Source organism: Balaenoptera musculus, chromosome 7 (genome assembly GCF_009873245.2).
Source record: "Balaenoptera musculus isolate JJ_BM4_2016_0621 chromosome 7, mBalMus1.pri.v3, whole genome shotgun sequence".
Classification (NCBI taxonomy): domain Eukaryota; kingdom Metazoa; phylum Chordata; class Mammalia; order Artiodactyla; family Balaenopteridae; genus Balaenoptera; species Balaenoptera musculus.
Window position 1 is genome coordinate 49,293,306 of NC_045791.1, and position 12,778 is coordinate 49,306,083.

Genomic DNA, 12,778 nt, shown 5'->3' on the forward strand with positions numbered 1-12,778 from the left:
TTCATCATATTTAATGGTGCAAAATTGAAATCTTGGAATCACAGCTTCTTTTTCAAATTGTTACTTTCTACCCCATGGTACAAAAAGGGGAAAATGAAAGGAGGAATAGTTAGTTACAAGTGCAAGTGTAGACCTTATGTGGGTTTTAATTTGAACAGATCAACAGCAGAAGCCATTTCAAGACAATGTAGAAGCTTGAACATCAACTGGATATTAAAAGACATTAAGAAATTATGGTTAACTTTATTAGGTATTTTAAGGGTACTATAGTTTTTTTGTTTTTTGTTTTTAATTTATTTATTTTTGGCTGCGTTGGGTCTTCGTTGCTGCACCCAGGCTTTCTCTAGTTGCGGCGAGTGGGGGCTACTCTTCATTGGGGTGTGCAGGCTTCTCATTGCGGTGGCTTCTCTTGTTGCGGAGCACGCGCTCTATGCACGCGGGCTTCAGTAGTTGTGGCTCGCAGGCTCTAGAGCGCAGGCTCAGTAGTTGTGGTGCACGGGCTTAGTTGCTCTGAGGCATGTGGGATCTTCCCAGACCAGGGCTTGTACCCGTGTCCCCTGCATTGGCAGGCGGATTCTTAACCACTGCACCACCAGGGAAGCCTGGTACTATAGTTTTAAAAAAAGATTGTATTTTAGAGACACATACTGAACAATTTCAAGTGAACTTATATGATTTCTGCGATTAAAAAAACTTCAGAAAAAAGTAAATAAAGTAAAATAAAAAGTAGAAGCGGAATAGATGAATCAAAATTAGTAAAGTTTTTGAAACTAGATTATGTGTAATGTGTAGGGTAATTATACTATTCTGTTTTCTTTTTGTGCATATTGAAAATGTGCACAAAATTCTATCATAAAGAGTTAATTGTTTTTAAAAGAAGAACAAAAAGATATTGTTAGCTTATAAACGTACAGTCCTTGCTTCAATCTAATTTCTACCGCTGCTGTAAACTAATATACCTTGTTCTTCCCTATTGTACATAGTTTATTTTAAACGTTGAGAACATTTTCAAAATTGATACATATTTTACTGGCTACCTTTTACAGACATCTTAATCATATTTTAAACAAGATATCAGTTATTCCAATTTTGTAAAAGAAAAAAATGTTTGGAATTTAACAAGCAAAATCATGGCAGTTTTTAAACATATTTATTTTTGAACATTCGATGATAGTCAGCCAGAGACAATTCCCTGCAGGAAACAGGAACAAGGATTGTCTTTTCTCTCTTCTTCTTGCCTTCCAATCTCTCTTTAATGTCCCCTATTGAAATAATCTAATTGGGAGTCATGTGGTGAAGGAGAAATGAAGTTCACAGAGTCCTGGCCCCAGCTTCACAGAGCTGAGTACAAATGAGTAAATTTGGGTCTGAGACATAATAACAATAACTGACAAGCAGAATATCTGTTACTTTAAGTACTAAAGTTTAGTATTTTGGTTTTTTGTTTATAGTCAGATAATGTAAACTGTATAGAATAATGGCTAATAAAGTAGACTTTTTTTTTAAGCAGCTAAATCCTGGCTCCTACTTGTGGAAATATGTGTAAAGTACTGAAATTCTCCAAGCCATAGTCTTTTCATCCATAACATGGGGCTCATAATCATATCTATTTCATAAAATTGTTGTGAAGAAAAGATAAAATGAGTAGCCTGGCACGTAGTATGTGGTTAATAAATATAAACTGCTGTAATTCTTTCATAGTCATTATCTTGCAATCATTATCATCATAGGGATTTCTACTTTTAACTTAAAAATACATCAGAAATTTGGTGAAAAAAAATAAGAGCATGAATTTGTTGATAGTTTAGTAACCGCTTTGAATATTTTTAATATTGTCATTCATACATTCATTTTACAAGTTATCACCTTTAAGGGTATTACATTTAATATTCAAAATAATACTGAGGAGCAAAAATAATTAATGTCTTCAGCCTGAGCTAACCTAATATAGCTTGGAAAATCCAGAAATGCATAAGAGATTTTCCTTTGGAAGTAAGGAGATCCATTGATTCAGATAGATGGCTCTAGATTTGATGTACCTATCTACTGCAAATGTTATTTCATTCAGTATGTTTAAGGCTAATCAATCATCCTTGAAGAAACACACTTGAGATGGAGAAGGTGCTCACTTCAAATTGTCCTCATATTTATGTTGGAGTTTACAAAAGAATTCTTATGATGTGCCACTGAATAGTGATAGTTAACATAGAGATTAAGCATCAGCTGAGCCGCCATACAATTAGAGTGGCGTAAGTCAAAGTGCTGAGAAGTGCCTCTGTGAATAGATTATTGTTTCAAGGATGATGTATGTTCATTATTTCGTGTTTACACTGAGTATAAAGCCACCCCCGTTATTGTTTATTAGGATGGAATATTTATGTTGGTTTTGGTTTTGGTCTTACTACTTTCAGTTATTTTATTCCCCTAGAAAAATTAAATCTATCATAAAGCAAGTGCATCTAAAAATTTTATTCTAAAATGCATGATGACTTAAATTTTGGACCCTTTTCAGGCTGTATTTATCAAGTGAATCTCTTCAACGTTACTCAACAATCAAGATACTTTTAATATTAAGTGACCTTTATATTATATGGTTAGAGAATATTCTAATCAAACAACTGACTTTTAAAAACCAGCTTTTTTAAGTCACAAAACAAACTGCATAAATTTTCCAGGCATGCCTATGTATTCAACGTATTGTAGCAATACCTATTCTGAAGCAAAGATTAGGCCGAATGGACTTTACCTTCTATTTACAATTAATTTTAATCACATTTGCCCATTTGTGGTTTTTCCCTTTTGCCAAGTTTATGTCCTTTCTAGACCCCCCTATTTAACAGCTTGAGATACTACATGTAGCGAGAAGATTCTGTTCAATATGCTGAAAAATTCAACAGATTTTTTTTCTGCCAAGGGACATTTGTCATCTGCCTTCTGCCTTCTATCAGGCCCTTATTACTTCTTGTTTGGACTGATGTAAGAACTTCTTTAATGACTGCCCTGCCAGTGCCTTGCTTCCTTCCAAACTATCCTCAATACTTCTGCCTGAGAAAGTTCTCTAAAATGCAAATTTGAATATGATTTTTTTTTTTTTTTTTTTTTTTTTGCCTAAGTGTTTTCAGTGATTCCATATCACCCTCAGAATTAATTCCAAACTTTACTGTGATAGACAAGGCCATGTTTACCACTCTTATCTTGAACTCTGAACAAAGCGTCAGAGTGAGCTTAAATTCCAGTTCAGTAATTAGTTAGCTGGGTCACCTTCGGCAAGTCATTTACTCTCTATGGACCTCTGTTTTCTCATTTGCAAAATGTTGGAGATAATAGTACTACTATTGAGAAGGTATTATTGTTGCAAAGATTAAACGAGTGAATCTATGTAAAATGCTTGTGCCTGGCACAAATTAGAAACTATATCACTTCAGCTATGATTATTATCCTACTGTTGCTGGTTTTCTTTTTTTTTCCCCATACCGCAGCCCTATCAAACCCATGTGCAAACACCTGTTATGCTGCAGCCATAATGATCTAATCATACTGTAGACTGAAAAAAAATGCACAACCTAAAAGTTGAAAATTATGTTTTATTTGGTGGACTTACTGAGGACTTACGCCTAGGAGACAGATTCTCAGATAGCTCTGAGGGACTGTTCCAAAGAGGTAAGGGATGAGTCAGGGTATATAGGAGTTTTTGCAAAACAAAACAAAACAAAAAACCCAGCTAGTCAGAACATCAAAAGATTAATGTTAATCAAAGAAAACAAAACATCTCAAGTTAATGTATTTAGTACTTTTCTATGTATGGGAAGATGCAAGGGTCTTGGGTCACTGAAATCATTCCTTTGATATGCACCTTAACTATCTAGGGTCAGTATCCTGTTTTTCTCCACCCTAAATTCCCTCAGGGTACACAGTCAGGGACACCTCCCCGCCCCTCACATATACACACCGTGGCTGATAGCTTGATGACTGCTATATCCTTTTTTTACTGATACGGCAGGTGACGTTCTTTGTCCACGGTACACACTGAGAATTCCTTTGTCTGTCTCTATAGCTCCTACTTGCTCTTCACAATTTACTTCATTTTTCAATCCTGTGACCACTCACTCCATGTAGGTTACCTTCTTGTCCTAGATGTCATCTGAATATTTCTTTATACATGTGAACTTTAGCTTTCTTGACTAACTATACTACACGACCGTAAATACTTTAAAGGCAGGTATTGGTTGTTTTGATATTTTTTTAATCTGTATACCTCTAACAAAACAGAGGCCAGCATATAACAGGTGCTTGATATATAATTGAATAATTGTTTTTGTGAAATGGAGGCCAAGAGGAAAGTTCTCCTCAAATCGATTTTCTTCTCTTTGTTAAAACATGAAGGAAGTTATCCCTTTCTACACTGAGATGTTATTATTGATGTTTTTTGTTCTGTGCATTTAAAGAGAAATGAAACAACCCCACATGCAGAAGCTGCCTTTTCCTTTTAGGGCTAACAGATTAATAGCAGCAACCCTAGGTCATCTAAAAAGCAAGCTTTTGTCTTTTCTAATAGAGACACTCTTTGATTATAGGAGTTATAAGAAAATCTTCTCGAAGCAAAGTGGTTTTCAGTCTGGAAAGAGTTAAAAAATATTGCAAATATTATTGAAGTAAATTCTACTGTTAATCACTTCTAGCCGTTTAGTATACTGCCCATATAATCAAGAACTGCTTTTCTGAAATTTTTTTGTGCACTTTTTATTTCCTATTTTATAAGTAAGCCTTTTACTTTTTCATTGATTTCCATTATAGTGAGAAGAGCAGTGGTCTAGAAACAACCCATGAATTACATTATCTAATTTAATTAAGATGAACTGGAAATTCCTCTAACTCACCAGACAACTAAAAATGAAACTTTAAACTAGCTTTGTAGTGGACATAAGCTTCTGTCATTTACCATCATTATGCACTCTTACATTCCTTGACAGGAGTTTATGAATAATTCCACAGACACCACAATGCTCGATTTACATAAGCAAAGCAGGTGTTTCCAAATGTTAGTCTATTGCTTACTCCTAAACAATCCTAGGAGAAAATCCTTGTCTCTAATTTTATGAACCATACCTCTGATTGTGTGGCACTCAAGTCTTATAAAAACTATTTTATTTTACCAATATAATCCCATTTGATCCGAGTAATCTGTGAACTCTCCTTGCCGTGGGGTTTCCTGGTCAGAGGATGCAGTGTGTTTCCATCAATAGGACTTCTGATCATATTTGGCTTTCTGGGAAAAGATAAGTTCCTGGGGCAAGGAGAAAGGTTAAGGCTGTAAGAAGAGAAAAGATCAGGCATTAACTCTTTTCCTTCAAGTATATTTTAGCAAGTTAGCATACCCGGGAAATCCTAACAAATGAAAAGTGAGAAGTTGACTGACTGACTACAAATCATGAGATTTTGTTCTAGATTTTCATCTGAATATAACAGACACCCACTTTTCAGACAGAGATAAAACATTGTGAAAACAATTCCCGAGTTGATGTTGATATCAGCTACTGAATGCTGAATTCTTAACAATCATTTGATTTCTGTTACCTAGAGCGAATTCAATATTCGGTACTTATTTGTTTTACCTCTGTCACATTTTACCCTAACATCCCAAAGATTTTTCTTTCTTATTCAGTTATTCTCTAAATCGATTTTTACATTTATGTCTTGTAAGACTCCAAACTGCATGGGACAGGGTCTAGTAGCTTCAATATCTTTCATTATTGTAAGCCTTTTGCTGGAAAGAATAAAATGAGTGGTGTGAATTTACATTAAGCTTAAGAAAATAATTTTCCATATGCTGGTTTTTTAATAAGTAATAAGAGTCAGCTAAATTGGCTAGAATATGGTGCTAATGAGATTAAAGTTGCAGGTTTGATTCCTGTATAAGGTAATTAGTCTTATGTGGAAGAAAGCTATTCAAAGACCATAATTTTGCTCCCCAGTGGAATTTTATGAAAGGAGGACCAGGGAGAGAGTTGTAAAGGGCTTGCTGCAAAGCAAGACTTCCTCCTTGGGTGAAAAATGACAGATACAAAAATTTAATATAATTTAGAGCATGAGGCATGTCAACTGGCCAAGAGCATCATCATGTTATATGAGGCTACATATTACCATGTAAATGGGCACTTTTTTTTTTAATTTTAGAATTTTATTTATTTTTTTATACAGCAGGTTCTCATTAGTCATCCATTTTATTCATATTAATGTATACCTGTCAATCCCAATCTCCCAATTCATCACACTACCCCCCGGCCCCCTGCCACTTTCCCCCCCTTTGGTGTCCATACATTTGTTCTCTACATCTGTATCTTCATTTCTGCCCTGCAAACTGGTTCATCTGTACCATTTTTCTAGGTTCCGCATATGTGCGTTAACATATGATACTTGTTTTTCTCTTTCTGACTTACTTCACTCTGTATGAGTCTCCAGATCCATCCATGTCTCTACAAATGACCCAATTTCATTCCTTTTTATGGCTGAGTAATATTCCATTGTATATATGTACCACATCTTCTTTAGCCATTCGTCTGTTGATGGGCATTTAGGTTGCTTCCATGACCTGGCTATTGTAAATAGTGCTGCAATGAATATTGGGGTGCATGTGTCTTTTTGAATTATGGTTTTCTCTGGGTATATGCCCAGTAGTGGGATTGCTGGGTCATATGGTAATTCTATTTTTAGTTTTGTAAGGAACGTCCGTATTGTTCTCCATAGTGACAATATCAATTTACATTCCCACCAACAATGCAAGAGGGTTCCCTTTTCTCCACACCCTCTCCAGCATTTGTTGTTTGTAGATTTTCTGATGATGCCCATTCTAATTGGTGTGAGGTGATACCTCATTGTAGTTTTGATTTGCATTTTTCTAATAATTAGTGATGTTGAGCAGTTTTTCATGTGCTTCTTGGCCATCTGTTTGTCTTCTTTGGAGAAATGTCTATTTAGGTCTTCTGCCCATTTTTGGATTGGGTTGTTCGTTTCTTTAATACTGAGCTGCATAAGCTCTTCATATATTTTGGAGATTAATATTTTGTCCATTGATTCGTTGGCAAATATTTTCTCCCATTCTGAGGGTTGTCTTTTTGTCTTGTTTGTAGTTTCCTTTGCTTTGCAAAAGCTTTTAAGTTTCATTAGGTCCCATTTGTTTATTTTTGTTTTTATTTCCATTACTCTTAAGAGGTGGATCAAAAAAGATTTTTCTGTCATTTATGTCAAAGAATGTTCTTCCTATGTTTTCCTCTAAGAGTTTTATAGTGTCCGGTCTTACATTTAGGTCTCTAATCCATTTTGAGTTTATTTTTGTGTATGGGGTTAGGGAGTGTTCTAAGTTCATTCTTTTACATGTAGCTGTCCAGTTTTCCCAGCACCACTTATTGAAGAAGCTGTCTTTTCTCCATTGCATATCCTTGCCTCCTTTGTCAAAAATAAGGTGACCATAGGTGCGTGGGTTTATCTCTGGGCTTTCTATCCTGTTCCATTGATCTATATTTCTGTTTTTGTGCCAGTACCATATTGTCTTGATTACTGTAGCTTTGTAGTATAGTCTGAAGTCAGGGAGTCTGATTCCTCCAGCTCCATTTATTTCCCTCAAGACTGCTTTGGCTATTCAGGGTCTTTTGTGTCTCCATACAAATTTTAAGTTTTTTTGTTCTACTTCTGTAAAAAAAGCCATTGGTATTTGATAGGGATTGCATTGAATCTGTAGATTGCTTTGGGTAGTATAGTCATTTTCACAACATTGATTCTTCCAATCCAAGAACGTGGTATATCTCTCCATCTATCTGTATCATCTTTAATTTCTTTCATCAATGTCTTGTAGTTTTCTGCATACAGGTCTTTTGTCTCCCTAGGTAGGTTTACTCCTAGGTATTTTATTCTTTTTCTTGCCATGATAAATGGGAGTGTTTCCCTAATTTCTCTTTCAGATTTTTCATCATTAGTGTATAGAAATGCAAGAGATTTCTGTGCATTAATGTTGTATCCTGCAACAATACCAAATTCATTGATTAGCTCTAGTAGTTTTCTGGTGACATCTTTAGGATTCACCAGTTATAGTATCATGTCACCTGCAAAGAGTGACAGTTTTACTTCTTCTTTTCCAATTTGTATTCCTTTTATTTCTTTTTCTTCTCTGATTGCCGTGGCTAGGACTTCCAAAGCTATGTTGACTAATAGTGGTGAGAATGAGCATCGTTGTCTTGTTCCTGATCTTAGTGGAAATGCTTTCAGATTTTCACCATTGAGAATGATGTTTGCGGTGGGTTTGTCATATATGGCCTTTATTATGTTGAGGTAGGTTCCCTCTATGCCCACTTTCTGGAGAGTTTTTATCATAAATGGGTGTTGAATTTTGTCAAAAGCTTTTTCTGCATCTATTAAGATGATCATATGGTTTTTCTTCTTCAATTTGTTAATATGGTGTATCACATTGATTACTTTGTGTATATTGCAGAACCCTTGCACCTCTGGGGTAAATCCCACTTGATCATGGTGTATGATCCTTTTAATGTGTTGCTGGATTCTGTTTGCTAGTATTTTGTTGAGGATTTTTGCATCTGTGTTCATCAGTGATACTGGCCTGTAATTTTCTTTTTTTGTAGTATCTTTGTCTGGTTTTGGTATCAGGGTGATGGTGGCCTCATAGAATGAGTTTAAGAGTGTTCCTTCCTCTGCAATCTTTTGGAAGAGTTTGAGAAGGGTGAATGTTAGCTCTTCTCTAAATGTTTGGTAGAATTCACCTGTGAAACCATCTGGTCCTGGACTTTTGTTTGTTGGAAGATTTTTAATCACAGTTTCACTTTGATTACTTGTGATTGGTCTGTTCATATTTTCTGTTTCTTCCTGGTTCAGTCTTGGAAGGTTATACCTTTCTAGGAATTTGTCCATTTCTTCCAGGTTGTCCATTTTATTGGCATAGAGTTGCTTGTAGTAGTGTCTTAGGATGCTTTGTATTTCTGTGATGTCTGTTGTAACTTCTCCTTTTTCATTTCTAATTTTATTGATTTGAGTCCTCTCCCTCTTTTTCTTGATGAGTCTGGCTAATGGTTTATCAATTTTGTTTATCTTCTCAAAGAACCAGCTTTTAGTTTTATTGATCTTTGCTATTGTTTTCTTTGTTTCTATTTATTTCTGCTCTGATCTCTATGATTTCTTTCCTTCTACTAACTTTGGGTTTTGTTTGTTCTTCTTTCTTTAGTTCCTTTAGGTGTAAGTTTAGATTGTTTATTTGAGATTTTTCTTGTTTCTTGAGGTAGGCTTGTATTGCTATGAACTTCCCTCTTAGGACTGCTTTTGCTGCATCCCAAAGGTTTTGGATTGTCGTGTTTTCATTGTCATTTGTCTCTAGGTATTTTTTGATTTCCTCTTGGATTTCTTCAGTGATCTCTTGGTTATTTAGTAGTGCACTGTTTAGCCTCCATATATTTGTGGTTTTTACAGTTTTTTTCTGTAATTGATTTCCAATCTCATAGCATTGTGGTCAGAAAAGATGCTTGATACGTTTTCAATTTTCTTAAATTTTCCGAGGCTTGATTTGTGACCCAAGATGTGATCTATCCTGGAGAATGTTCCATGTGCACTTGAGAAGAAAGTGTAATCTGCTGTTTTTGGATGGAATGTCCTGTAAATATCAATTAAATCTGGTCTATTGTGTCATTTAAAGTTTATGTTTCCTTATTAATTTTCTGTTTGGATTATCTGTCCGCTGGTGTAAGTGGGTTGTTAAAGTCCCCCACTATTATTGTGTTAATGTCAATTTCCTCTTTTAGAGCTGTTAGCATTTGCCTTATGTATTGAGGTGCTCCTATGTTGGGTGCATATATATTTATAATTGTTATATCTTCTTCTTGGATTGATCCCTTGATCATTATGTAGTGTCCTTCCTTGTCTCTTGTAACACTCTTTATTTTAAAGTCTATTTTATCTGATATGAGTAGAGCTACTCCAGCTTTCTTTTGATTTCCATTTGCATGGAATATCTTTTTCCATCCCCTCACTTTCAGTCTGTATGTGTCCCTAGGTCTGAAGTGGGTCTCTTGTAGACAGCATATATATGGGTCTTGCTTTTGTATCTATTCAGGCAGCCTGTGTCTTTTGGTTGGAGCATTTAATCCATTCACATTTAAGGTAGTTATCGATATGTTTGTTCCTCTTACCATTTTCTTAATTGTTATGGGTTTGTTTTTGAGGTCCTTTTCTTCTCTTGTGTTTCCCACTTCAAGAAGTTCCTTTAGCATTTCTTGCAGAGCTAGTTTGGTGGTGCTGAGTTCTCTTAGCTTTTGCTTGTCTGTAAAGCTTTTGATTTCTCCATCGAATCTGAATGAGATCCTTGCTGGGTAGAGTAATCTTGGTTGTAGGTTCTTCCCTTTCATCACTTTAAGTATATCATGCCACTCCCTTCTGGCTTGTAGAGTTTCTGCTGAGAAATCAGCTGTTAACCTTATGGGAGTTCCCTTGTATGTTATTTGTTATTTTTCCCTTGTTGCTTTCAGTAATTTTTCTTTGTCTTTAATTTTTATCCATTTGATTACTCTGTGTCTCGACATGTTTCTCCTTGGGTTTATCCTGTATGGGACTCGCTGCACTTCCTGTATTTGGGTGGCTATTTCCTTTCCCATGTTAAGGAAGTTTTCGGCTATAATCTCTTCAAATATATTCTCGGGTCCTTTGTCTCTCTCTTCTCCCTCTGAGACCCCTATAATGCAAATGTTGGTGCGTTTAATGTTGTCTGAGAGATCTCTTAGTTTATCTTCATTTCTTTTCAATCTTTTTTCTTTATTCTTTTCTCCAGCAGTGAATTCCACCATTTTGTCTTCCAGGTCACTTATCCGTTCTTCTGCCTGTTATTCTGCTATTGATTCCTTCTAGTGTATTTTTCATTTCAGTTATTGTATTGTTCATCTGTGTTTGTTTGTTCTTTAATTCTTCTAGGTGTTTGTTCTTTAATTCTTCTAGGTCTTTTCTAAACCTTTCTTGCATCTTCTCGATCTTTGCCTCCATTCTTTTTCCGAGTTCCTGGATCATCTTCACTATCATTATTCTGAATTCTTTTTCTGGAAGGTTGCCTATCTCCACTTCATTTAGTTGTTTTTCTGGGGTTTTATCTTGTTCCTTCATCTGGTACATAGCTCTCTGCCTCTACATCTTTTCTATCTTTCTGTGAATGTGGTTTTTGTTCTACAGGCTGCAGGATTGTAGTTCTTCATGCTTCTGTTATGTGCCCTCTGGTGGATGAGGCTATCTAAGAAGCTTGTGCAAGTTTCCTGTTAAGAGTGACTGGTGTTGGGTAGAGCTGAGTGTTGCTCTGGTGGGCAGAGCTCAGTAAAACTTTAATCTGCTTGTCTGCTGATGGGTGGTGTTGGGTTCCCTCCCTGTTCGTTGTTTGGCCTGAGGCGACCCAACACTGGAGCCTACCCTGCTCTTTGGTGGGGCTAATGGCAGACTCTGGGAGGGCTCACCCCAAGGAGTACTTCCCAGAACTTCTGCTGCCAGTGTCCTTGTCCTCACGGTGAGCCACACCCACCCCTCTCCTCTGCAGGAGACCCTCCAACACTAGCAGGTAGGTCTGGTTCAGTCTCCTATGGGGTCACTGCTTCTTCCCCTGTGTCCTGATGTGCACACTACTTTGTGTGTGCCCTCTAAGAGTGGAGTCTCTGTTTCCTCCAGTCCTGTCAAATCCTGCTAGCCTTCAAAGTCTGATTCTCTAGGAATTCCTCCTCCCATTGCCAGACCCCCAGGTTGGGAAGCCTGATGTCGGGCTCAGAACCTTCACTCCATTGGGTGGACTTCTGTGGTATAAGTGTTCTCCAGTTTGTGAGTCACACACCCAGCAGTTATGGGAATTGATTTTATTGTGATTGTGCCCCTGCTACCATCTCATTGCGCCTTCTCCTTTGTCTTTGGATGTGGGGTATCTTTTTTGGTGAGTTCCAGTGTCTTCCTGTCTATGATTGCTCAACAGTTAGTTGTGATTCCATTGCTCTTACAAGTGGGAGTGAGTGCACGTCCGTCTACTCTGCCATCCTGCACGGATTATGGACTCAACTCATTTCTCTTTTAGCTCCACACCATTGGAAATCACTTAGAATCAGTGGGACCAAGCACAAATCACAGCTGCAGAATGCAAAGAATAATTGAGACATTTCCCCCTACTAGAACAATTATTAAGAATTATTCTTTAATTGCTATAAATGTTCTGTCAAGCTGAATAATACCAACGTGAAAAATATTTATATTTTCATTATATACATATACTAAGATAAGCGATTAGATTAAATGTCATTTTACCCTTTTGTTTCTGATATGGCAAATCTTAGCTAATCAACATAGATATTGTGAGTATCTTTTATATGTACCATGTGTTTTCTGCATATTAGCCAGCTGTTGGGATATTAAAAGTAAAATTGAAAAACCCAACCTCATTTTAGGCTTGTTGAATATGTGAAATTACTTTTCAGTTATTTGATTTTTTTATGTTGAAAACAATACTTTTATTTTAATAGAAATATGTGGTCATTGCAGGAAATTTGGAAAATATATAAAAGTTCAAATAAAATGAATACAGGAAGTATTCGTAATTCCAGCCAATAAACATAGTTATGTCATTGTATTTCCCTTTATGTTTCTTTTCATAAGAAAAATGTATTAATATAAATAACGGAATCAAATATACATGCAAAATTGTAGCCTGTTGTTTTCCACCTTTCCTATCAGTTGTTTTTCAAAAACACTACTCTAATGACTATATAGA